A 26,601-nucleotide genomic window follows, 5' to 3' on the forward strand; every position below is an offset into this window, starting at 1 on the left:
GTTTCTACCGTATAAAAGTCTACCCTAAACGCAAAGTTAAACAAAGAACTCAGCAGAAAAGAAAGGAGAATGCTATAATTATGGCAAATATGTCTGCAATGAGAAAAGAGTACAGGGAGCTTCGCCCCAAAGAAAAACACAAATGAAAAATAATAATCAGCAAAGAATATTTTTCACGGAAAATAAGATCCCTTCAGGCACTGGGGGTGGCAGTGGCATCCTCGACCGGGGTCTCGGAGACAGCAGTTTCAACTGGGGCTAGCGGAGTCATCTTATTGGAAGATGGAACATCATCGGTGGCAAGTTCAGAGGTCCTCGCCTCTTCAAGGACTTCTGCCTCAGGGGCTCCACCAGGCTCGTCAATGTTGTAAGTTTGGACGTACACCTCTGGGCCTTGATCCCACACCTGTAGCTTCTCCCTCATGGCGTCGGCATCCTCTTCCAGATAGCCTAATACCTCCGGGTTCACTTTCCAGAGTTGATGCATGAGGACCACGTGCGATATATTAATCGTCCTGTTCAGTACCACCTCGGCATCCTCCTTCTCCCTCAAGCGCTCTGCCTCGGAGGTTGCCAGCTGTGCCTCCGCGACAGCTAGTTGAGCCCTCAATTTTTCCATCTCGGCCTTGGAGGCATCCCGCTCTCCCTTAAGAGAATCAATCTCCTTGCGCTGCTCCTTATTTTGGTTCAGCACGGATTGCTTCTCGGTCACATGCCCCCTGGCAGTGAATTGCAAGGCTCCGATCTCTCTATCCTTCTCGGCGAGCCCCAACTCCAGCATAGACACGAGATCCCTGCTCCTCTTATGAAGTTGCTCCTCCTCGTGCAGCTTATTCTGAAGAGTGGAATATTCCTCTTGCTGCTTAAGAAGGAGATCATTTTTCGATTGCAAGCGGGCTTCCAAGGTATCCTTCTCCTCCCTGGCTTGGGATAGCTCTTCCCGGAGCTTGGAGTTTTCGGCCTTCAAGTCATCCGACCGCTGTTTGAAATCATTCTCTGCGCTGGCCTGGTACTCTCAATATTTGGCAAGATATTTCTTGTCCGCCTCTTCCTCAGCCGTGCGCCGGGCCTGGTCGATCTTCTCCGAAGCCTCCCCCCTTATGCTCTCGACCTGTTGGGTCAGTTTCTGCTTCTCCGCCTCCAAGGCCTGGCGAGCCACCTGGCTCTCCTCCAGCTGAACCAGAACTGCACCCACCTCCCGGAACGAGCGTTCCGCGATGAGAGAGGCCTGCAAGGAAAGACAACAGAATGAGTTAAGCAGAACCAAATGCACTAAGACAGATGATCCCAGAACACAACAACTGACGGCTTACCCCAGAAAGTTGATGCTTTACGGCATGCGTCAGCAACAGCGGGTCCTTACTGCTACTGATGGCCCATTTCTCAGAATTGAGCTCGCACAAGCTCAGGGCCATGTCCTCCATCATCTCCGCTCCGAACGGCACCAATGCACGTCCGAGCCTGGGCACCAGCCTCTTCCCCATGGCCGGGCCGTCCAAGATCGCTCCAGCCGGGTGAAGGGATCTCACCCCTTCGGCCAACTCAGCTCTCTTCACGGCAGACAGGTTGTCTGCCCTTCCCTGAACAACAGCCTTCTCGGCCTCCAACCGCCTCTTCAAAAAATTATCAGCCCGTCTTACACCTTCCAGGAGAGCAGCGGGGAAACGGCTTGGTTTTTGAGGGAAGTGGAACTTCAGGCTAGGCGGAGGAAGGCTTGTTTGTTGAGAAAGTGGAAGAGGAGGAGAAGAAGGAGACCCCGAAAGGGTGGACTCCCTTCAGACCGGAGGAGGAGGTAGACGGGGTATTAGGGACGGTAGCGGAGTCATTACCGCCCCGGTTTGATGTTGCTGCTGATGTTGCTGTTGTTTCGGCTGCTGCTGTGGCGGTGCTGATTTTCTTTGTTGTTGTTGTTGATGTTGTTGTTGTTGTTGTTGTTGCTCTTGCTGCTGGGGTTGTGGTTGCTGCTGGGAGAGGGTAGTCTGGCGAGGACTGCGCGCGGCCCGGAGGTCTCCGTCACCTCCGGGGGAAGAATGTCTGAGGCGTTTCCTCTTGTCGCCCTCAGCCTCTCCTCCAGGACGCTTGCTCACCCCGGTCGTCTTCACGGGGAACACAAGACCTTCCCCATCGCTGCTGCTACTCGAGACCATCATGGTCTCGGAAGGCCCATCGGCAGGAGACTTCTCTACCTTCGGAGACACTTGCGCCTCGCCACTTGTCCTCTTGGGAGTGGCAGCTTTACCTCCCCTACCAGCTTTGGCCTTTCGTCCTTTCCCCTTGGACGGGTCTTGGCTGGTGGCAGCCTTCTTAATAAGCGAGGTAGCTCTCCCCAGCATTTTTGCTTCGGGATGTTCTGCAAGAAACGTACGAAGCAAGGTTAACGAACCAGCAAGCAATGTGAAAGAAAATAAGCAGAAGACAAGACGATCAACAACATAAAAGCACAATCAAGTCCGCCAACAGGGAACAAGGAGCAAAAAAGAGAGACATTTGAGAGGGACGACCATGCACGAGAAACGTGGATGGTCTTCCCCGAGCAAAACAAAACATTGCTTCCTGCTCCAGGAAGCTCCCGTACTCCTTGAAGTCCGGGAATGACATGCTGAGGGAAGAAGGGTCAACCGTGATGACACCTTCTGGCAGACTACCGTCACTCAAACACCCGAGAAGCTCATCTACCCTATCGCAATATCTGTCAAAGGGTATCCTACGCGGATCTAGCCTAAGGAAGCGGGGATCGAACCCCATCTGGGAGGTCCGGGAGACCTCAGATAGGCTGGGGGTGTGAATCTGTAGAGTCCAAGAACTTTACTTAGCTAATTGTTTAGTAGTATTATAGTATGTTTAGTATTATCTTTGTAACTGTGGATTTTTGGTTCAGACCGGGAATTATTTGGACACTCATAGTAGTACTTATAGATTTTCTAAGTTTAACCTATAGTTTAAGAATATTAAGTATAACCTAAGGTTTGATTAATGTGACTGATATTAAGGATTATATTTATTATATTATAAGGTTTAGACATCAACCAATAGGATTTTAAGCACATGTTATGAATGGTAATTAAGGATTAAGTATTTTGGAGGATTAAATTAAATAAGGGTAAAGTTTGAATGATATAGGGTCAGTCAGCAGCTTTGAATACGTTAAAGGCTTAGTCAAGGCTGTTTACTCCATTCAAACTTAGCTAAAAATGTGTAATTTCGTGTTTAAATATTCAGCGTGTGCCGATATATCGCAGCTATAGGGGGCGATATATTGCAGCACGTAGATACGGAAAACACGAATCGATGCACGGTCGCCTCGGGAACAGTGGTCCAGGCGATATATCGCCTATAGGGGGCGATATATCGCCTCCACCAGCATGTTTTCAAACTCTTTTGAATTCATTTCCTTTAAGCCATTCAAACTCCTTCAACAGTCCAGCATCTTTTGAACGAGTCTTCAGCCTCTGCTGAACGATTATTCAAATGATTTTCATCTAAAAAGCCATTATTTTTATTCAAGTAAAATCAAGATATTTTCATTCCCAAACTCTATAAATAGGACCTAGTACCCAGCCATTATTCACCATTTGCTCTAAGTTCAGAAGCTGCTAGTGTTAAGTGAGTGTGAGAGTGTAAACACCTGGTTTGGGGAAAAACTATAAGCTTAAACATCATAAGCTTATCAAACACTTTGGGAAGTGAGTTCTATAGTATTTCGGTGGAGGTTAGATTGATCTTGCAAATCTTTGAGGTAAACCCGAAACTCTATTTCATTTATTTCATGTAATTTCCTTTCTCAAAACCTTCTACTCAGTCCCCTAACCTCATTCTTATTTTGGTTAGGGAATCCAAGTTCTTAAGCATATAAGTCGGTAAGTATGTTTTTATGGTTTAGTCTTTCCATCTCTTTCATTTCATCTCCTTTCTTTAGAATCACTCTTTCTTATGGTTTTAGGAGTGTTCCAAAAGTCCCAACTCAGTCCATTATATCCCGGTAACTTTGGGTAAGGAAAATAGGCTAGAATCTATATGTTTATGTTTATGTTATCTTATGTGTTATGTTATGATATGATATGAATATGTTATGAATATGTTATGCATGTGTTTGTTGTAGGCTTGGGCTTATGCCCTATTTGACTAACAAGACCCCAAAAAGATTGTGGGCATATGCCTATTTAGCTGGTAGGACCCCACTAATCTCATGGGCATAAGCTTGTTTAGTCTATGGGACCCCAAGTAATAATGGCCATTATAATAAGTGAATTATGTGTTATGATATGTCTTTACGTTATTATGAAATTATGTTTATGTTTATGACTATGTGTTAGATTTTCCTTGCTGGGCATTAGGCTCATTCCTTTCTGTTTATGTGCAGGAAATAAGCTTTAGAGGCAGAAAGATTCGTGACGCTTAGAGGATGTGTATCGATGGTGAATGGAGTCAAGGGGCCGAGCGTTATTCTATTCGAGGATGTAGTCTTGTTTATGTTTTTATGGTTTTAAATGTATTTTTCCGCATTTTCTATGTAACTCTTTTTTACTTTAAGTTATTTTTGTTTTAAAGACTATGGGTACCCATATCCTACTTATTTTATGAAAGTAACCTTTGTTCCCACAAGTTTCAATAAAATTATGGTATTTCCGCAAAAATGTAAGTTTTATGTATAGATTCGTTAATGGTCCAAATAGTCTAGATTAGTGGGTCATTACAGTTGGTATCAGAGCCAGGTTCCTTCGCATGAAGTTCTCCTCGATACACATACTCAAAGCTCCGAATCGGACCGCCAAGTAAGTGTTTAAGTTACAAGTTACAAGTTAATTTGTCTATGTGTATAGCTAACAACTTTAGTGTTTATGTTTCAGTTAAGAATGAACGGAGCTTTAACCTACCAAGATATCCGAGCCATTAAGGCTTTAAAAAGAATAAGGGAGCCAAGAAACACCGTAGGAGCACTAGAAAAGATCACTCGAAGATTGATCTTGTTCCACAAAGAGATAGGTCACCTTCAAGAGTCTAAGCAAATCATGATGAGAGCTGCAGAACAATATGTCCTAGTAATTAGGCTTTTAAAAGATTTTCCTTCAGCAATTTTAACTTTAGAAGAAATATGGGAGAATATAAATAATGATGATGACTTACAAGCAGCCCTAAGATATTATTATCTCATACTTAAGTTCACCTATGATTTAGAGTTTCAATTCACTAATGAGCAACAACATAGGATCTTCTTGAATCTTCCCCGAGGAAATTTTGAGGCTCAAGACAATGATGATTGTAAGGAGATAAATAATGATATGCTAGATGAAGGATCGGATGTAGAAGATCCCGATTTTTAGAATAGCTAGTTTTTCATTGTTTGTTTTGTTTATTTCTTTATTTTATGATTGTAATAAGTGAAATTTTTTTTCCAAATTAATTTCATGTTATTTTATCATCATGTATGAGTTTGATTCTATTTTCGCAATCATAATAAGTAATAAATAAAATGAATAATGACTAAGTTCAGTGAGGGTGGATACAAATCAATGAACCAAGTTTCCTTATTGAGAGTTAGGGGGCCTTAGTAGTGGGAACGATTTTACTGATCCCAGCCCTCCCTCAATATGGTTAACTTTGGAACAAAGATAAGTTTCGAGCCTGAGAATTAAGTTATATAGGATGATTAGAAACACACTTAGAAAATAAATATGACTTGTTTTTCTAAGTATAGAAACCCACTCTAATAATAAATAAAGACCTATATAATTTTTTCATAAGAAGTCATAATAAATAGGTCCGAGATATGTTTGTTTAGAATAATTTTTTGCCTTAGAGCCTATTAGGGTAAGTTCTAACAAGTTCTCGACTGTTAGAACTTTTGGTGAAAGATGTCGCTCCGAAGATCTGCACGCACCAACGGAAACGCCTCCAACGTTGTTCCAACGACCAATGATGCCCTCCAGTTCGCAGAAGAGGAGTACGTGCTACTACTAGCCGCAACGCGCCGACACCGTCAGCTGACAACACCGCGGAAATCGCTAGACGGCGACAACAAGTCGAGGAACTCTTGCAGCAACAACGTCAACAGGTGCAGACTCAGCCTCAGCCTCCGCCGCAACCGCAGCCGCAGCTACAACAAATGGCCCTAGCACCCCAACAAGTTGGTCCATATGGGGGATGGCCAGTGACGAACTACGCGCCACATCCAGTACCGAATATGGAGTCAGTGTATGAGAGGTTCCGCAAGCAGTACGCTCCAAACTTCGAAGGGACTATAGACCCCTTTGAGGCAGAAGAGTGGCTAAGGAATGTGAAGCCAATTCTTACGCACATGAATCTCAGTAATGCAGACCGCATATCCTGTGTCTCGTCATTACTCAAGAAGGATGCCAGAATATGGTGGGACTTAGTTCAGCAGACTAACGATGTCACCACCATGATATGGACAAGATTTAAGGAGCTGTTCCACAAGAAGTATTACACCTCGGCATTCATCGCTAATGATAGAAGAATATGCTTGTCAGTTCAACAAATTAGTCAAGTTTGCACCAGAGTTGGTCCTAACCGACTTTACGAGGTTGACCAAGTTCGTCAGAGGACTTAGACCAAAGATGGAATTAGGGGTTAAGTTAGCAAACCTGGGAACCACTACCTATGCCAATGATCTAGAAACGACAATAGAAGTATAAAGGATTCATATGAATGTTAATAAGGAGAAGAAGGATTAAACGATGGTTCCAGACCAAAGACTTTGCCTTGACCCAAGGAGGAACCCATGCTAGTAACAAGCATTTACAGGTCAGATCCTATCCTCGATAGTATATGTTCTAGTATCCCTTGATTGGTAGCAGTATACTCGTATATCTCGTTAGGAATGATAGAAAAACTAGACAAACCTAGCGAAAGATTTAGAACTAGGTTTGTAACCGAGTTGCCTTCGGGCAAAGTAGTTCTATCATCACGAATAGTACGAGGCGTACCGATCAAGATTGAGGACATAGAACTAGAAGGAGACCTGATAGAGCTAGTGATCAAGGACTTCGACGTAATACTAGGCATGGATCGGCTAGCACGGCATGGCACAACGATCGACAGCAAACGCAAGAAGGTGATGTTCGAGACTCCTGACGGCTAGAGACGATGCTTCATGGGACAAGCTTCAGGACTACGCACCCCGTTAGTGTCATCTCTCAAAGCTCAACAAAGGATAGAGAAAGGATGTCAAGTGTTCTTAGCCAGCATCACGAACATGGAAAAGAAGACGCCACTTAAGGATGGAGATGTTCGAGTTATACAAGAATTTCCAGAGGTATTTCCCGATGACTAGCCAGGATTGCCGCCAACTCGAGAGATAGACTTCATGATAGAATTAGTACCAGGCACCGAGCCTATCTCTAAGGCACCATGCCGGATGGCACCTATGGAACTCAAGGAGTTAACAAGAACTCCTAGACTTGGGTTTCATTAGGCCAAGCCATTCACCATGGGGAGCTCCGGTACTATTCGTGAAGAAAAAGGATGGAAGTATGCGCATGTGCATAGACTACCGTGAGCTGAATAAAGTAACAATTAAGAACAAATACCCGTTACCTCGGATTGATGATTTGTTTGATCAACTCCGAGGCGCGACTGTCTTTTCTAAGATCGATCTACGGTCCGGGTATCATCAGCTCAAGGTAAAGGGGGAAGATATTCCTAAGACAGCCTTTAGGACTCGTTATGGACATTACGAGTTCTTGGTTATGTCTTTTGGTCTTACTAACGCGCCAGCCGCGTTTATGGACTTAATGAATAGGGTCTTCAAGGACTACTTGGATAAATTCGTCGTTGTGTTCATCGACGACATTTTAATTTACTCCAAGGATGAAGTGGAGCACGAGGAACACTTGAGGATGATTTTGACGCGATTGAAGGAGCACCAACTCTACGCGAAGTTCAAGAAATGCGAGTTTTGGCTCTCACAAGTGGCGTTCCTCGGGCACATCATATCGAAAGACAGAGTTGCAGTAGATCCATCGAAGGTAGAGGCCGTGAAGGATTGGCCTAGGCCAAAGAACGCGTCAGAAGTAAGAAGCTTCTTAGGGCTAGCAGGTTACTATAGAAAGTTTGTAGAGGGCTTTTCTAAGATAGCCACTCCACTCACCAACCTGACCCGGAAGCAACAAAAGTTTAACTGGAATGATAAGTGTGAGGAAAGCTTCCAGTTACTTAAGGATAAGCTTTGCTCAACACCAGTACTTAGTGTCCAACCACCCAACGATAAGTTCGTTGTCTACTGCGATGCATCAAAGTTAGGATTGGGATGCGTACTGATGCAGAATGACAAGGTGATAGCCTACGTCTCACGTCAGTTAAAGGAGTATGAACAACGCTATCCAACTCACGATATGGAGTTGGCAGCGGTGGTCTTTGCGTTAAAAATCTGGCGCCATTATCTTTACGGAGAACGGTGCGAGATTTACACGGACCACAAAAGTTTAAAATACTTCTTTACGCAGAAGGAGCTCAACACGAGGTAGCGCAGGTGGTTAGAGTTAGTAAAGGATTACGACTGCGAAATCCTATACCACCCGGGGAAGGAAAACGTAGTTGCCGATGCACTTAGCCGAAAAAGTTATGGGAACTTAGCAGCCTTATCCGGAATAGAAAAGCCGCTACAGCAGGAGCTTATCAGTGCCGGAATAGAAGTGGTTGTAGGCAAGCTGGCTAACTTGTCTATCCAATCGAATCTGCTAGAGGACATACGGATTGATCAGAGACATGATAGCACACTAGCAACACACATGGATGCAGTCAGAGAAGGAAAGACTACAGATTTCTCAATATCCAGTCAAGGTTTATTGAGATATAAGGATCGGGTATGCGTGCCAGACAATCAAAGTATTAAGAAGACGATCCTAGAAGAAGCGCACAGCACCCCATACTCGGTTCATCCAGGGTCTACCAAGATGACTCATGACATCAAGGCAGTCTATTGGTGGCCAGGGATGAAGAAGGACATAGCGGAGTATGTATCTAAGTGTCTGGTATGCCAGCAAGTGAAAGCAGAGCATCAGCGGCCTGCAGGATTATTGCAACCGCTTAGCATACTGGAATGGAAGTGGGACGATATAGCCATGGACTTCGTGACGGGTCTGCCAAAGACGAATAAGCAGCATGATTCTGCTTGGATAGTCATAGATAGACTAATCAAGTCGGCTCATTTTCTGCCTGTTAAGACTTCTTATACGGCAGACCAATATGCAGACATCTACATCCAAGAGATTGTACGATTGCATGGAATCCCCAAGACGATAGTATCAGATAGAGGATCAGTGTTTACGTCAAGATTTTGGAGAAGCTTACAGCAAGCCATGGGTACTAAGTTAAGTCTTAGTACAGCTTTCCATCCTCAGACAGATGGGCAGTCCGAGCGTACGATTCAGATTTTAGAGGATATGCTACGCGCATGTGTACTTGACTTCGGAGGATCGTGGAACAAGTACTTACCGCTGATTGAGTTCTCGTACAACAACATCTACCAGTCGACGATCGAGATGGCACCTTATGAGTTGCTATATGGAAGAAGGTGCCGATCACCGTTGCACTGGGACGAGGTAGGAGAAAGGCAGCTTCTAGGGCCCGAAGCTGTTAGACAAGTACAAGAAGCAGTAGCGCTTATTAGACAGCGTATGCTTGCTGCTCAAAGCCGACAGAAAAGCTATGCGGATACCAAGCGACGCGATGTGGAGTTCCAAGTTGGAGATCAAGTCTTCCTGAAGATATCTCCTATGAAGGGTGTAAAGAGGTTCGGGAAGAAAGGCAAGCTCATTCCCCGATTCATAGGTCCTTTTGAGATATTGGACAAAGTGGGACCAGTTGCGTATAGACTAGCCCTACCGCCAATACTAGCCGATAGTCACAACGTCTTCCACATTTCGATGCTACGCAAATATGTGTCAGACCCATCTCACGTCCTCAAGTACGATACCATAGCGCTCCAGAAAGACTTAAGTTACGAGGAACGACCGGTTAGCATCCTAGATAGAGGGATGAAGCAGTTACGGTCCAAGAGCTTTCCTATAGACAAAGTCTTATGGAGTAATAGTTCTGAACGCGAGGCAACGTGGGAGTTGGAGGAGGACATGCAAGGCCGGTATCCGGAGTTATTTGGTAAGTAAATTTTGAGGACGAAATTCTTTTTAGTAGGGGAGAATTGTAGAGTCGAAGAACTTTACTTAGCTAATTGTTTAGTAGTATTATAGTATGTTTAGTATTATCTTTGTAACTGTGGATTTTTGGTTCAGACCGGGAATTATTTGGACACTCATAGTAGTACTTATAGATTTTCTAAGTTTAACCTATAGTTTAAGAATATTAAGTATAACCTAAGGTTTGATTAATGTGACTGATATTAAGGAATATATTTATTATATTATAAGATTTAGACATCAACCAATAGGATTTTAAGCACATGTTATGAATGGTAATTAAGGATTAAGTATTTTGGAGGATTAAATTAAATAAGGGTAAAGTTTGAATGATATAGGGTCAGTCAGCAGCTTTGAATACGTTAAAGGCTTAGTCAAGGCTGTTTACTCCATTCAAACTTAGCTAAAAATGTGTAATTTCGTGTTTAAATATTCAGCGTGTGCCGATATATCGCAGCTATAGGGGGCGATATATTGCAGCACGTAGATACGGAAAACACGAATCGATGCACGGTCGCCTCGGGAACAGTGGTCCAGGCGATATATCGCCTATAGGGGGCGATATATCGCCTCCACCAGCATGTTTTCAAACTCTTTTGAATTCATTTCCTTTTAGCCATTCAAACTCCTTCAACAGTCCAGCATCTTTTGAACGAGTCTTCAGCCTCTGCTGAACGATTATTCAAATGATTTTCATCTAAAAAGCCATTATTTTTATTCAAGTAAAATCAAGATATTTTCATTCCCAAACTCTATAAATAGGACCTAGTACCCAGCCATTATTCACCATTTGCTCTAAGTTCAGAAGCTGCTAGTGTTAAGTGAGTGTGAGAGTGTAAACACCTGGTTTGGGGAAAAACTATAAGCTTAAACATCATAAGCTTATCAAACACTTTGGGAAGTGAGTTCTATAGTATTTCGGTGGAGGTTAGATTGATCTTGCAAATCTTTGAGGTAAACCCGAAACTCTATTTCATTTATTTCATGTAATTTCCTTTCTCAAAACCTTCTACTCAGTCCCCTAACCTCATTCTTATTTTGGTTAGGGAATCCAAGTTCTTAAGCATATAAGTCGGTAAGTATGTTTTTATGGTTTAGTCTTTCCATCTCTTTCATTTCATCTCCTTTCTTTAGAATCACTCTTTCTTATGGTTTTAGGAGTGTTCCAAAAGTCCCAACTCAGTCCATTATATCCCGGTAACTTTGGGTAAGGAAAATAGGCTAGAATCTATATGTTTATGTTTATGTTATCTTATGTGTTATGTTATGATATGATATGAATATGTTATGAATATGTTATGCATGTGTTTGTTGTAGGCTTGGGCTTATGCCCTATTTGACTAACAAGACCCCAAAAAGATTGTGGGCATATGCCTATTTAGCTGGTAGGACCCCACTAATCTCATGGGCATAAGCTTGTTTAGTCTATGGGACCCCAAGTAATAATGGCCATTATAATAAGTGAATTATGTGTTATGATATGTCTTTACGTTATTATGAAATTATGTTTATGTTTATGACTATGTGTTAGATTTTCCTTGCTGGGCATTAGGCTCATTCCTTTCTGTTTATGTGCAGGAAATAAGCTTTAGAGGCAGAAAGATTCGTGATGCTTAGAGGATGTGTATCGATGGTGAATGGAGTCAAGGGGCCGAGCGTTATTCTATTCGAGGATGTAGTCTTGTTTATGTTTTTATGGTTTTAAATGTATTTTTCCGCATTTTCTATGTAACTCTTTTTTACTTTAAGTTATTTTTGTTTTAAAGACTATGGGTACCCATATCCTACTTATTTTATGAAAGTAACCTTTGTTCCCACAAGTTTCAATAAAATTATGGTATTTCCGCAAAAATGTAAGTTTTATGTATAGATTCGTTAATGGTCCAAATAGTCTAGATTAGTGGGTCATTACAGAATCAATCGAAAGCTAGCCTTACCTATCCCGGAGGTGCCAGCTCCCGGAGTCCCTTCATTGGGGTAAGCCGCGGCGTAGCGAGCCTCAATTTCTTCTTCCTCTGACTGGGGGTCGGGGAACCTCTCCGCCCAACTGGGGGACAAATTATTCTCGTCCTGGACTGCCTGGCAGATCACATTAGACAGTTCCAGGGCAATCTGCTCCCGGACGTCAGCGGACACCTGACTTTCCCCTCTGCCACTCACTGGCCCATCTTCCTCCGAGAGCCCTTCGTAGAATTGCGACCTCCTTATCATCTCCGCACAGCGAGGCGTCCACAGGATGGCTTCTGCAAAATTCAAGCATGAGTATTAGAGATCCTCCCGAAAGGCAAACCAAACGTAAAGAAACAAAGTTAAAAAGGAGAGGAAGGAGCACTTACCAGGGACTTTGAAGTCCAAAGATAGGGCTGGCACCCTCTTCAGTGGGAAGCCAGTCGTCAGGAACCAGTACTCCCGGAGATCTGGAACCCTCGCGGTATGACAGGTGGGACACATCACGTCCGGGTGCCTCTCCAGCCTGTAAAATCCCACCTTGTCTGGATGACCTCTCATGGGCTGAGACTTCAACCAGTAGAAGTACAGCACCTCCTCCGGGGTAGGAGCCTCCAGGTCCCGGGACTTGCAAAAGATGTACCACCCCGCTAGGAGCTTGTAGCTGGGGGGAATCAACTGGAAGGGGGCAATCCCCGCCTTCACACAGAAATTGGCAAAGTAACTTCTTAGGGGCAAGTGCGCCCCACACACTATGTGTGCCCAGCTCCAGGCACCAAAACCCTCGTGACTCTGACTAGCAGACTCACCCAGCACCGACAGACGGTGCCACATCAGGCCTGGGATGTTCTTCAGGCCTGCCTCTGCGGAGTACAGCTCCAGCATGCCGTAGTTCCTGAACAGGTTCGGCTTCTGGTCCATCTCCCAGATTGAACTGTTGGTAGTCGGTGGGCTAGCTGCGACCACTTTTGTCTTTCCTTTCCCCTTTGCGCCAGCGACAGGGGAACCTCGTTCCTGGGCGGATTCAGCCTCTACCGCAGCGACAGTTCGTTCCTTTGAGGTGTTCGTCATTGAACAAAAGAAACAAAGAAGAAAACACTCTAAGCAGTCAGCACCCTTGTCATACCCTAACGGTATCAAAGGCGTCGGGGAGAACCTCCCCGAAAACTGCTTGGAGAGGCTCCCACTGAGCTTGCCGAGGGGTTGACACCAGGCCACCCGAAAGGCAACAAGGAACCAAACTCAAACTCCGAGCCTAAGCCCGCCGAGAGAAGTGTTTTTCCAGAGAAAGACACCCTAAAGGCGTTCACGCTTATGCCCTAAAACAGCAAAACGAGGAACAACTTTCCAAACGCCAATCGTCAAAGCATGCAAAAAGATTACTTATTGACTCACATCAGTCACATGCCTATCAAAGCCCTATTCACGCATGCACATAGACGATACTGGCAGAAAACTCAACTCTAACAACTACCAACAACCTAAGGTTTGGGAGGAAAGAGCAAAGTAGAAATACTTACTGGTATTCGGGTAGTTGAAGATTGAAGGAGTAACCGGATCACTGCACAGCACAATCGCGAGAAGTAAAAGCTGCAAAGACAAACGACGATTCAAACCCTGAACTTCGGCGAACAAACCCACTGCCAAATCAAAAGAAAAGTTTCTAGATTCCTTACCAAAAGAAGTGGCAAGTTCGAAGGAATGGAAGCTTGGAAACCTGAGAGTTCGAAGGTTTGGGAGTCTGAAAATCTGAAAGATAGAGAATTTGAGAGCGTAAAGAGGAAGAAAGGCCCGTTCCCTGGTTTTTATAGCAGGAATGAAGTCCTTTCGAATCCTACACATGGACGGTCTTGATCTTCCCATACCGCATGCATCAGATCCGACGGCTGGAGATGAAGCGCCGATCCTATTTATGACTCCTCGGATGGGAATAAAGTATTTATTTCCCATCATTATACCATCTCGGGCCCGGTGTACCATTAAAAACCGTCAAATCATTACTCAGATGCCTGACGCACGCATACTTAGCCAGTCGCCTCACGCACAAGTCTTGGTCGCAGAGCCATTCCCGGCATGACGCGTGGCCCTTGCCACACTTGAGTACTTAAGTTCAAACAGAAGAAATTTCCTTTCTTTTTCATACTAACACTCAGGCGGGAAAAAGGAACCCTTCCAGGAACACAGGAGGTGACCCCTCGCCTAATCTAGAAACCAGAATACCCGGAGTACTGTACAAGCTCCCGGATCTCTAACAGCTCCGTGACCTTGGGGGGTAAATGTTATCCAGATTTCCGAATAGCGTTTAGATGGATATCCTCGGGGAAGCAGAATTATCAAAGTCTTTCATGGAAAGTGACCAGAGCTCGCGGATGGACAGAAAGGCTTCGCCTCTCCCGTTTAGTGTCCGGCTTACTCTTTCAAGCAAACGTGACACGGAAGCTCGTCAACTCTCCCGGACTCCCGAAGGGATATCCTTCGGGGAAGCTCCTTCCAGGAGAAGCTCTTCAGGTTGCCTTCGCGGAAACAGTTCCGTGCCACGCACGGAACAAGACCAAGCGGTCGAGTCATGGAGGAGGCATATTTGGAACGATATCCACCTGACACAGGATCCCGCCTGACACGCCCGACAGGTCAAGGCCGCACACATCCCAGCACGCCTAAGGGTACCTTTTTGCCTACTGTTCCGCTGACTGCCTGGAAGTGACGGCTGCCTTTTTCTATTTCCCATACTTTCATGTAATTATACCTGCGTAGAGTCTTGTAGCCATGCTACGATAGTAATTGTATCCCCTATTTGTGGCTGGTGTAATTAAGACTAATGGGACAGAGTAAAACCCTAATAAAAAACCCTAGCTATAAAAGACCCCCTCATTTTACGATAGGGGGGACGGCCAACAAATCACATAGCAAGAACTCTGCTAAAATCTCTCTAGCTTCATCTTCTCCAAGAGAACCCGAGAGAAACACTGTGAGGTTTTGAGGTTATTGTACACCAGCTATTTAACTGTAATTCTCTACAAGTATAATAACATCGACTCGTGGACTAGGGCTTGTTAACGCCTGAACCACGTAAAAACACTGTTTGTTTATTTACATTTCTGCACTTCTACAGTTCTTATCTCTTTATTATTCCGTTCGTATCCTTTTTCGAAAAACTCGGTAAACAGGTTTATTTGGGGTTTTGAAATGATTTTGGGACTTAGGTGCTTTCTTGGAATGATTTGGAATAGTTTTAGCTCGGGAAAAACGCAAGAAAAAACCCAGATTTCTGGGTTCGCGAAGGAGCGCCGCGGCCCTGTTCTTGGGCACCGCGGCGCGAGGCTGCTTCAGGACAGGGAAAGGCTCTCTGACTTGCTGAGCGCCACGGCCCTCTAGGACAGCGCCGCGGCGCTAGGCCAATTTCAAGGCATAGAAATTTTGCAATTTTGAGCTTTTTGCACCGGGGGTTCGGGGGATGTTTCCGATGAATTGTTTTAGGAATTTGGGGATTTTGAGAGTGTGCGATTGGTCCCGGAAAGTGGTTTTGGATTGATTAGTAATAAAGGATGTTTTATATGTGTTGTGACTAGGTCTTTGGAGAGGCTCGGGTTAGAGGACCGTGCTCGCGGCTTTGGGGCATCGGAAGCTCGGGATACAGGTAAGAAAACCACTGTTCCCACAGAGCTTGTATGCAAGGCTGAGCCCAATACGTTTGAATTGCAGGGCATAGCCCTTTGATTGAATTTGTTAGTATTCAGTATATGTTTGTTATGCTATGAATATGATTATGTGAATGTTCGACGAGAGCCGGGAACGGCGTAGGCCGTGATCGGCAAGGGCCTGGAACGGAAAAGGGCCGGGAACGGCAAAGGGCCAGGAACGACGTTCGGCACGTTGAGCGCAAGGCCGAGTACGGCAAGAGGCCGGAAGCAGCATTGAGCACGTGGAGTGCGAGTTGCCAGGATGAGACCCTAATGGATACCTGAGATATCCTCACGGTGTGGACCGCGAACCCAGGGCCTGGTAAAGCGCCTGGGACGGCATGGCCGTATGTGTTTAGCCTATTGGTGGCCTGATTATATGCTAAGTGTTTGTTGTGTATATGTTATCTGCGTGTGAGGGTTTTCTTGCTGGGCTTCGGTTCACGGGTGCTCTGTGGTGCAGGTAAGGGCGAGAGGAAAGTCTACCAACTATGAGCATGGAGAGCGTGAAGCGGCGTGTACATGTTTGGCCTGCCTGACTACCACGACCAGTGGTTTTGGGAGATGGTTGTATTAAAACTTAGATTTTGTCGTCTAGTCGACTCAAACTTGTAAATTATATGTTGTAAATATTTCTAAACAGTATCTTGGGATCCCAAGTGTCAAATACTCAACGATTTGTAGTAAATGGAATTATTTTCAAAGTTTATTTCACTGTTATGATTTAATTACACTTTTGACCTAAAAACCTCGATTAGCGAGTTAACTGCACGTTTAAAACTCACTTAGTAACGGCTCTAAGGGAGTAGGGCGTTACAACTTGGTATTAGAGCGAGCCAAGGTTTATTGGTTCTGGAGATTGACCGAACATGTACGCTCGCTGTCAGTGACAAGCTCGACTCAGGGTTGGTTGGTATGAATGATTGATATGCTTAAATACGTGTTTAAATGCCCTGTTTGCCTGCTTGTTGATACGGAGCGTGATGAATGAGTTGACATGTGCATGAGATACTGATAGGGCCTGGCCCTTGACTATTGCATGATGAGATTAAAGCATGCTGAATGTATGTGGTTAACTGCCTAGATTGAATCGATATGTTATATCTGTTTCTTGGCTTGTATGAAGCATGATGAGTGTGGATATACTTAGTTGTGATAAAATTTGGTAGCTGAATGCATGGCATTGTGGATTTGGCCTAAACTGTTTCATGTGTGCATGATAACTGTGATTATTTGGATCTAATTGCGGATTGGTTCAGAGTGTAAACCTTAGGGTTGAGGAGTTTGGTCAGTGGTGGCAGATGAACTCAAGTTGTTTGTGCCTGGGATGGTTAAGTGGACTTGGTATTGTTTAGTAGGGGGGATTCTAGATAATAGTTGGAGTTAGAGACCTCCATCTATCCCTGAAAGTTGCAGCAGATGATCGCTAGTGTGTGAGTGAGCTGTGGAGTTTAATAGTTGAGATAGGACAGAGGAACAGCGGACTTCTCTGGGAAAGAGCTGCTTTGTGTGCTTTGATAGTAAGGTTACCAGTGTTGGTTTATTGTGAGGATATGGACAGACAAGGGTATTATGTGGAAGGCCTAAAGGGTGTTATTCTCTGATTTTGAGGGAAATTTAGGTTGACAAAGAATTGGACAGTGGATGGGCAAAGTTAATTCCACCCTTGGTTAAGAGGATGAGAGATTATGATTAAAAGGTTGTGTTAAATACTGTGGCAGAGGGGTGCCTGGAAATGGTACTCGGGCTGAGGTATTGGCATGATGGGTTGGAAAGAACTCAGATGGTGAATTGATAGAAGAAGTTATAAAGACATGGTTTGAACTGTGGAGACTGGTGGGCTTATAAGCTTGGTTTGGAATGATAGGGTAACAACAGTGTGAATCAATGGGTTTTGTGAATTGGGTAATTCATTTTGGGAAATTGATACTGACGGATGTAGCTGGAAATGATGATGACCCATTTAAGGATTGAACTCTGGAATAGTCCAAAGTGTTCGGGCCGCTCTGATGTAAGAACTTATCGTCTGTATGTGGGTGGCGGAGAAGGCCATGTTGTTCAAAGAACCGAGGGAAGATGTATAGAGCATGAGTGCCAGAGCTGCAAATAGCAGTGCTTCCTTTGATGGAGTTTAGTAAGGATAGATTCTTGGTAATCGAGGCAGAAGAACCCCGAATAGTTCTGTGGCTCCTGGTGTTGCCAGAAAGGGGGGAAATCTGATTGATAAGATAGTCGTCAGGATAGTGATGGAACCCAGTGAAGTTATCTACTATGCATCAGAGGTAAGAGATGCCCCCTGGGAGGGTGTCAGGTGAGAGCATGACTGCTACATAGAATGACTTGGTATGTTAGGATGGATTTTCCATGGCTAGGGGATGGAAGACTGGAATGCCTTGTTACATTTGAAGCTGAGGCTAGTTTTTCAAAGTTGACCGGTTAACTTGAAGTTTACGTTTCTAGATATATAACGGCCTGGAAGAGTTCGGTATTGAGAGTGTGTCAAGAAAGAATTGGACACAAAGCATATGTTTCAAGATACTTTACGAGGGGTTGGAAATATTAAGAAGAATTAGGAATTTCTGGAAGAGGAATTGGGGCACAGGTAATAAAGGAGCTCGTGGTGAGAGCAATAGACTCGTCATATGGAAGTCTTGGCATGAGTCAGAATGGGAATAAATTTGTTAAGAAACAACTATGGATAGTGGAGAAAATCGATTGGACTACTTTGGTTGGACGGTATAGTAACTAAGCTGACTAGTAGGGGTTCAGATAGGAGTACAAGGGAGGACTAGGCACGCTCCATAACTTGGCTACAGACAGGCTCGGTATCAGGGATACTATGAAAGATGATAATGGTTTGACAAGGAAAAAAAAACTACTGAAGCAGTTGAAGAAGTTTGATATTGGGGTGAATCAGTTAGGGCATCGCATTGTGGAAATTGTTAGTAGCATTTGATATGGATAAAGAGATTAGATGCCCGGATACTAGACAGGACAATGTCTCCAAGAGTTGATCTACGGTCTTGTTATCACCAACTGGGGGTCAAGGAGAGAGACATTTCAGGAATCACGACTTATACTGGGTGGCGTGTGATGAATTGGAAACAAAGGTTCTTAATCGATTTAAGTGTTAGCGACTTAGGTGAGCTTTACAGGTAGAAGGTATAGGAACTGTACGGACAATCTCCTTGAAGTTTTATGAATGATATGAGGGACTACATCCAAGTCAGAAGTAGAAAGCGAATGACTGCGCTGAAGATGTTAGCACTAAAGAAGCAGGGTCACAGGTAAAGCTCCATGAAGTGTCAGTTTGATCTTGTCAGGGGTATTCAGAGTAATGCTACAAGAAGAAGAGAGGATAGGTATGTAGAGATTTGATCTGAATCCACGGAGAAGCTACTAAAGAACGTTTGAGGGATAGAGAGCACAATAAGAATGACAAACACGTCATATTGGGGGAAAACATCAGAACTTGAAGACAGACTGAATGGACAGTGTTAGATCAGGAGTTCAAAGGACAGAGTAAGAATTGATTAGCGCTTGGTAAAGTGGGAATATGCGTGTTTTGGGTTGAATAAACTGTTATAGTGTGAAGAAGCTAACTTTGGGTGAAAATAGGAAACTGTGAGGGGTGCATCACAGGTTGGGGCATGCCCAGGCCTAGACTGATGAGAGGAGGGATTAAAGCCTCGTGGAAGGTAAAGTGAGAACATGGTAAATTTACCTGATTAAATGGGTAGGCAGAGTACGCACCGTAAACGGTAACGAGTATTTGGTCATTCGTAAGAAAGGTAACGCTGAGACCCAGACTTAGTGAAAAGTAACAGATGGGTGATTGGTGTTTGAAATCCTCGACGGTACAAGGGGAAATTTAATTGGAGGCGGAACTCCTAACTGGGAGGTGTGTGTCCGTCAAAGAGTAATGCCACAGATTGTAATGGGGTGGACAAGAAAAAAACTGAGATTGGTGTTGTGTTAGTATGTAGTGATAAGCAGGAGAGTATCACTGAACTATGGAGTTCAAAGTGTTGGCTTTGGTTGAAATAAGGAGGAACCTTGTCAGGGTAGTACAAGTTGGGTTATCAGGATCGGATGAAAGATCCAATGAGAGTTTGGTGTAGAAATGAGAGTTCTGAATGGATATCATTCCACCTCCAAGGGTATGTTGTATCAGGAGGGTTGAGCGGGTGACAGAATTTTGCGTCTTCCTTTGGACACAGGAGGGTAAAGTGATGTGGAGGTGTATCACAGGAGTAGACCACATCAAACTATAAGTAAGGTATGTGGACATGAAAATTTTTAACTGAGCTGGATGAGTTAAGGTAGTTGGTTCAGGTGAACTGGTAACAGGGTAGAACGTCGATGGTAGTGAATTGAGACCCTATGGTATTCTAAGTTTTGGAAAGGAACTAAAGAACAAAGCGAACAGAGTGGGAACTTGGAATTATCGGTTGATTGCAAATGGAATAACAGTCTGAAAGCTTAACAGATATCTTAAGGAGTTAAGCGTTGGGTATGCGAATACTTGAGATGTTAAGAAAGTATAATCCTTGATTAGTGAGTCCTGGTGACAAATACTGGCGTTTAGCTAAGGTAACACAAATCTAGGACGTTGTAAGAGGTGAAAGACAGTGAATACTACAGTTTAGTATTGGTTCAGAGGGAAAGCCAAAGAGATTGATGGAATTCTTAAGGCAGGAGTGTTTGTCTATCTAGAAGAATAAAAGAACTTGTACATTGTTAAATTTTGGAAAATAAAGCTTTGGGATAAGAGATTTGTGTCTCTCTAAGTAAGAGCAGACAAGAAATAGAATGGTGTTTAGAGAAAGAAAGGGGAGTTCTGACTCCTGATTCAACATAAATTCTGAAGTTGTACCAAGGGTTAGGCCAGGGGCCTATAAAATTGATCTCACCCTAGTAGAAGTGACGGCTTATGGATATTTCTGGAATCAGGAATAAGACAATAAGATGGTCATTGTGAGCTAAGCAGACCCTGAAGTTTCAGCAGGGGGCTTACAAAAGTATGTCTATTAGACAAGATCTTGTGGAACAAGATTGTTACTCTTATAAGAATGTAATCGAGGAGTAGAGTAAAAGCGGTGGACTTTGAAAGTTATAGTCAGAGGTGCGAGGTGTACTGTCTTGCGGAGCAAGACCATTGCCTTGGTTAGATTGCTATGGAGGAACAACAAAGTTGAAGAGGCAACGTGGGAGCTTGAGTCCGATATGCGGGAGCGACATCCCGAGTTGTTCAGGTAATTTCGAGGACGAAATTCTTGTAAGGAGAGGATAATTGTAACACCCCAAGTTGCTAATAAGGTTTAGGACCTTGATTAGCGTGCCTGGAGGGCAATAAGTGAAATAATATGATAATATATGAATTTAAATGAATATGTGATTAGAATGCATGTTTAGGTGGTATAAATATGCATGTGGGCCCCGTATGCATGATAGGGGTAAATTGGTAAATTTAGCCCGTTGAGGGCATAAATGTGATAATTGTGTTGTGTGAATTGTACCACGTGAGTGTGGTAATATCAGTGTGATGCATGTTCCGAGACGGTCCTAAGGAGCTAGTTAGTTTAAAAGTCACAACGGGACTAAATACCCGGCTCGGGAGGAGCCTAGGGGTATTTTGGGGATTTTGTAATTGGGTTCTTGTGAGTTAATGGTAATTGGCAATTTGGTAACTTGTGTAACCGTTAGTAACCGTTGAGAGTAACAAGTTTGGTTGAAAGAAGTGGTAGAATTGTAAGAAAGTAGGAATGACAAAAAGGCCCTTGAGGTTTAGCTAGAAAGGGAAATTTAAGGAAGGGTAGGATGGTCAATTGGCTGGGGATAGATAAGCTTGAGCTGAAGGGAAGGATGGTTCACGTTACTCTTATTTGGGCAACTTAGTTTTACTGGAAATTGGAGGAAAATCAGAAGGAAAGGGGAAAAAGAAGAAGGGGCTGAAGTTTTGAGACCTAGGACGAGATTCAAAGGGATTTGAGGCAACCAAAACCAGATTTAAGCTAGGAATACTCAGAGGTAAGATTTATGTTCTGTTATTGCTTGAGTTCAAGGTTGATTTCTCAAAGATTGAGTGTGGAATTTAATGATAGGATGGCTGGTTTTTATTGAAATTTAGTTAGGACAATCAAGAGGAAAGAGGTTGGAGGCTGGAATTGAGAAGGGTTCAAGCCAGATTCTTGATTGAGGTAAGAATTTGACCATGTTTATATTATGGTTTCTGATGTGGTCTAAGATTTAGAAGCAAGGTTTATAGTTTTCAAGCTCATGTTTATGTCTTGGAAGCCATGGTTTAAGTTTTAGGAATTTGAAACTCAAGATGGGATTTTGGGTGTAATTGTGTGATTGGGGTTGTTTGTAATGTTTATAGGTTGTTAAAGGGTTTATTTGGGGTTTTGAAATGATTTTGGGACTTAGGTGCTTGCTTGGAATGATTTGGAATAGTTTTACCTCGGGAAAAACGCAAGGAAAAACCCAGATTTCTGGGTTCGCGAAGGAGAGCCGCGGCCCTCTAGGGCAGCGCCGCGGCGCTAGGCCAGTTTCAGGGCATAGAAAATTTTCAATTTTGAGCTTTTTGCACCGGGGGTTCGGGGGATGTTTTCGATGAATTGTTTTAGGAATTTGGGGATTCCGAGAGTGTGGGATTGGTCCCGGGAAGTGGTTTTGGATTGATTAGTAATAAAGGATGTTTTATATGTGTTGTGACTAGGTCTTTGGAGAGGCTCGGGTTAGAGGACCGTGCTCCCGGCTTTGGGGCATCGGAAGCTCGGGATACAGGTAAGAAAACCACTGTTCCCACAGAGCTTGTATGCAGGGCTGAGCCCAATACGTTTGAATTGCAGGGCATAGCCCTTTGATTGAATTTGTTAGTAGTTAGTATATGTTTGTTATGCTATGAATATGATTATGTGAATGTTCGGCGAGAGCCTGGAACGGCGTAGGCCGTGATCGGAAAGGGCCGGGAATGGCAAAGGGCTAGGAACGGTGTTCGACACGTTGAGTGCAAGGCCGAGTATGGCAAGAGGCCGGAAGCAGCGTTGAGCACGTGGAGTGCGAGTTGCCAGGGTGAGACCCTAATGGATACCTAGGATATCCTCACGCTGTGGACCACGAACCCAGGGCCTGGTAAAGCGCCTGGGACGGCATGGCCGTATGTGTTTAGCCTATTGGTGGCCTAATTATATGCTAAGTGTTTGTTGTGTATATGTTATCTGCGTGTGAGGGTTTTCTTGCTGGGCTTCAGCTCACGGGTGCTCTGTGGTGCAGGTAAGGGCGAGAGGAAAGTCTACCAACCATGAGCATGGAGAGCGTGAAGCGGCGTGTACATGTTTGGCCTGCATGGATGCCACGGCCAGTGGTTTTGGGAGATGGTTGTATTAAAACTTAGATTTTGTCGTCTAGTCAACTCAAACTTGTAAATTATATGTTGTAAATATTTCTAAACAGTATCTTGGGATCCCAAGTGTCAAATACTCAACGATTTGTAGTAAATGGAATTATTTTCAAAGTTTATTTCACTGTTATGATTTAATTACACTTTTGACCTAAAAACCTCGATTAGCGAGTTAACTGCACGTTTAAAACTCACTTAGTAACGACTCTAAGGGAGTAGGGCGGTACACATCTCCTCAAAGTTAATGATAATTTTTTCTAATTACTTTTAATAATACACTTGAATAAAAACCCATTTAAAATTTAAAGAAACTTATTGTTCGATTTTAATTTTTCCATGATCAAGGATCGGTTGGCAATAAAAAAAATGATGATGGTCCTTCTGTGCGACGGAACAAACAAATTGATGAACCAATATCAATATCAGACTCCGACTCTGAGATCTCTGACCTGGAGATGTACATGAGTCGTAACACCTTCCAGAATGTAGCTCTTAGCATCTTGTTCAATCTTTCAACTAATGTGGAAGAAATTAAGAACAAAGGATGTTGCTATTGTCGTCAAGCTGAGGAAGAAGTTTATCCATCTCCACCCCGTCGCAACTCAAAAAAAAAGTAAGGCATGTGTGTCAAAGCCTTATATTGTGTATTATGAAATCTCCAAATAGTCTAGTTATGTAATTTTGTTATTTTGCTTTTTAGAGTAAGAGAACTATCAGGTTCGCCACTTTCTGAAAGTGGTATTTTGAACATGCATGTATCATGAAAAGACTTATGTGTGATCATGTCATGCTGCTGGCAAACAAACCTTAGTTTTGGATAATATGTATTTCATTAATATCCTATTTTCTTCTATTCATGCATTGTCTTGCATGGTTGAAGTATTTTGTTGCACAGATTAGTTTTCTTATAAAATAAGTAAGTCGTAATATAATGTTAATGGAATTTATAATATCTGCAATTATCCATAAACACGACATAACAAACTTGGTTATAAACTAAGCAAATTATATAATTCTATTTGGTTTTACAATATCACTTATTTTCCTTTTTAAATTGTGTACAAGTATATGACATCTATAACATGGGGGATGACTTAGACCCGACTTTGTTGTATAACAAAACAGCTGCTTAAATTCAATAATTTGGTTGTGCTAAGGGTGCTTCAAATCTATACTTTGGTTCTGCTTCAACTATATTTTCATCACACGAAGTTGTCAAAATCTTGTGATTTAAGACAATAAATTAACAACAAAAGCAAAACACATTCATATTACCGAGTTACTTTAAATTTTTAAAATAATTTTCTATTTAATAACTAAGTTCACAAATATAATAACTTACTTCAATAAACATGGATACATGTCAAATGGTTTGGATTAAACTATTAAACCACCAATGGTTTTTAAACCCCTTAAAAATAAACGGAGCATGGGGGATGCCAAACTTATCAACACTAATTAACTATTTGAAATTACTTAAGTCAGGTAATATCAAATAAAAGTGCAATAGTAATCTCACCCAAATAAATTTCCTTGGGACAGTTCACCTAACAAATCCATAAGGATAAAACGCATGCAATAAATTTGGGTTGGTATCTAGTAGTTCAACTTCTACTACTGCCACTTTATTTAAACGAACAAAGTTCTCATATTCAACTTCCACAAAACAAACTTTGCTCAAAACAACACCAAAGAGTATAAATAAAACCCACAATTAAAAAAAACTCATTAATATGAATACACTATCTTCTCCACTATAGTAGAAGCTAAAGTGGTTGAAGCTAGAAGAACAAGAACACTCATCTTATGTGGTTGAAGCTAGAAGAAGTAGAACACTCATTTGATGGTCAATCGTTGGTGCTAATATTTCAGCCAAGATAAGCCACCTCTCTACTCAAAATTTTGCATGTTTTTTTTCAAGTGGGCCTCAATTGGGTAGAACACATAAAAGACAATTATAACAATAGTAGTAGAGATCTTCCTCATGTTTGCAAAAGAAAAAAGGCCATTGTTTTATTGAAAACATAAATGTTACTCTACAAAAATGGTACAATATTTTCTTATATAAAGATCCTACAAATGCTAGATTCAGTTCAATTAGTTCATGAGATTACTTGAACAACGTTCTTAACTATTTTCTTTTACTTACAACATTAATGGAGCAGTAATTGGATCAGCTGATATACGACCCAAGCAAAAAATATAAAATATGGACAAAAAACCAATTCAAGTATGAGACAGCATCAAAATAGAGAATTTAGCTTACGACCCAATGAGGGATAAGATCCCAACACACCTACTGCGACATGTTTCACTTGAAAAGCGCATACCAAAGCATATCCTCTTCCATTTCCAAGAGGAAGATACTCAAGATTTTTAGATGGTAATGGAAGACGTGCAAATATAGTGTTTGATGAAGGTCAATGTGGTATATGTGAAAATCAGTAAGTTATTTAAATGAAAATTTTACTTTTAAAATAGTAATTTGGAAACTCAATTCTTAAAATTATCTATTCTACTTATGTACATTCTTCTCCTCTATATTTATTTTACTAAATTAATGAAGAATATTATTTTTCCATTATAATATATAGCAAATTAATCGCTATCCTTACCATATTAAAAAAAAAAAAAAAACAGCTTTGTAAAAGGTACTGCCCAGGAAAAATTATTCCCCCTGGAATTTGGAATCGCGTTATGATCACTAACACTGGAGCTTCCAATCAAGATAAAATTATAACTATGTACACAAATGGGTTCAACAAATGGGCTGGATTTGCAAGCTGGATGGACCAACATCCTTCATAACTGTCCACATATGTACACAAGACAAATAAGAACAGTTTACAACCTCGACAACTGACCTACCACTGCCACGCTCCAAATCAAAATCTATTGCTCTACGAAAACAATGAAGATAATTGCATTAAATTGTTTGACCTGAGAAATGACGATATTGAAAAGGATTGTAATGTTGGAGTTCCTCTACAACCACCACTATTTTCCCAACCAATGTGCTGAAGTAGCAAAGAAACCATTATAATACAATCTAGGCATGGATTGCGACACTGGGACATAGGCCGTGGAGATGCAATTCAAAAACACTTTCTGCCATCAATGGGGAGTACCGTAAGGCATTTACTACCATAAAAAATTTCAATGGCAACCAAATTGAGACCAACAATAGGTAATTCTAATGTCTTCACCTAGGAAGATTATATCTAAATTTTCATTGAACATTCTTCTAAAAAAACAAGCTTAACTATACTATTTAAAATATTGACCACATGGTTACAATGAATGGTGTAGATGCAGTATACTGTACAAAAGAATCGTTGTACTTCTTCAACTCCCAAAATCCAATCGTTAAAGTTATTGAATTACCCCCAAAAAGTTGAAGATGTTTATAGCATAA

Source organism: Humulus lupulus, chromosome 6, assembly GCF_963169125.1.
Source record: "Humulus lupulus chromosome 6, drHumLupu1.1, whole genome shotgun sequence".
NCBI classification, from domain to species: Eukaryota; Viridiplantae; Streptophyta; class Magnoliopsida; order Rosales; family Cannabaceae; genus Humulus; species Humulus lupulus.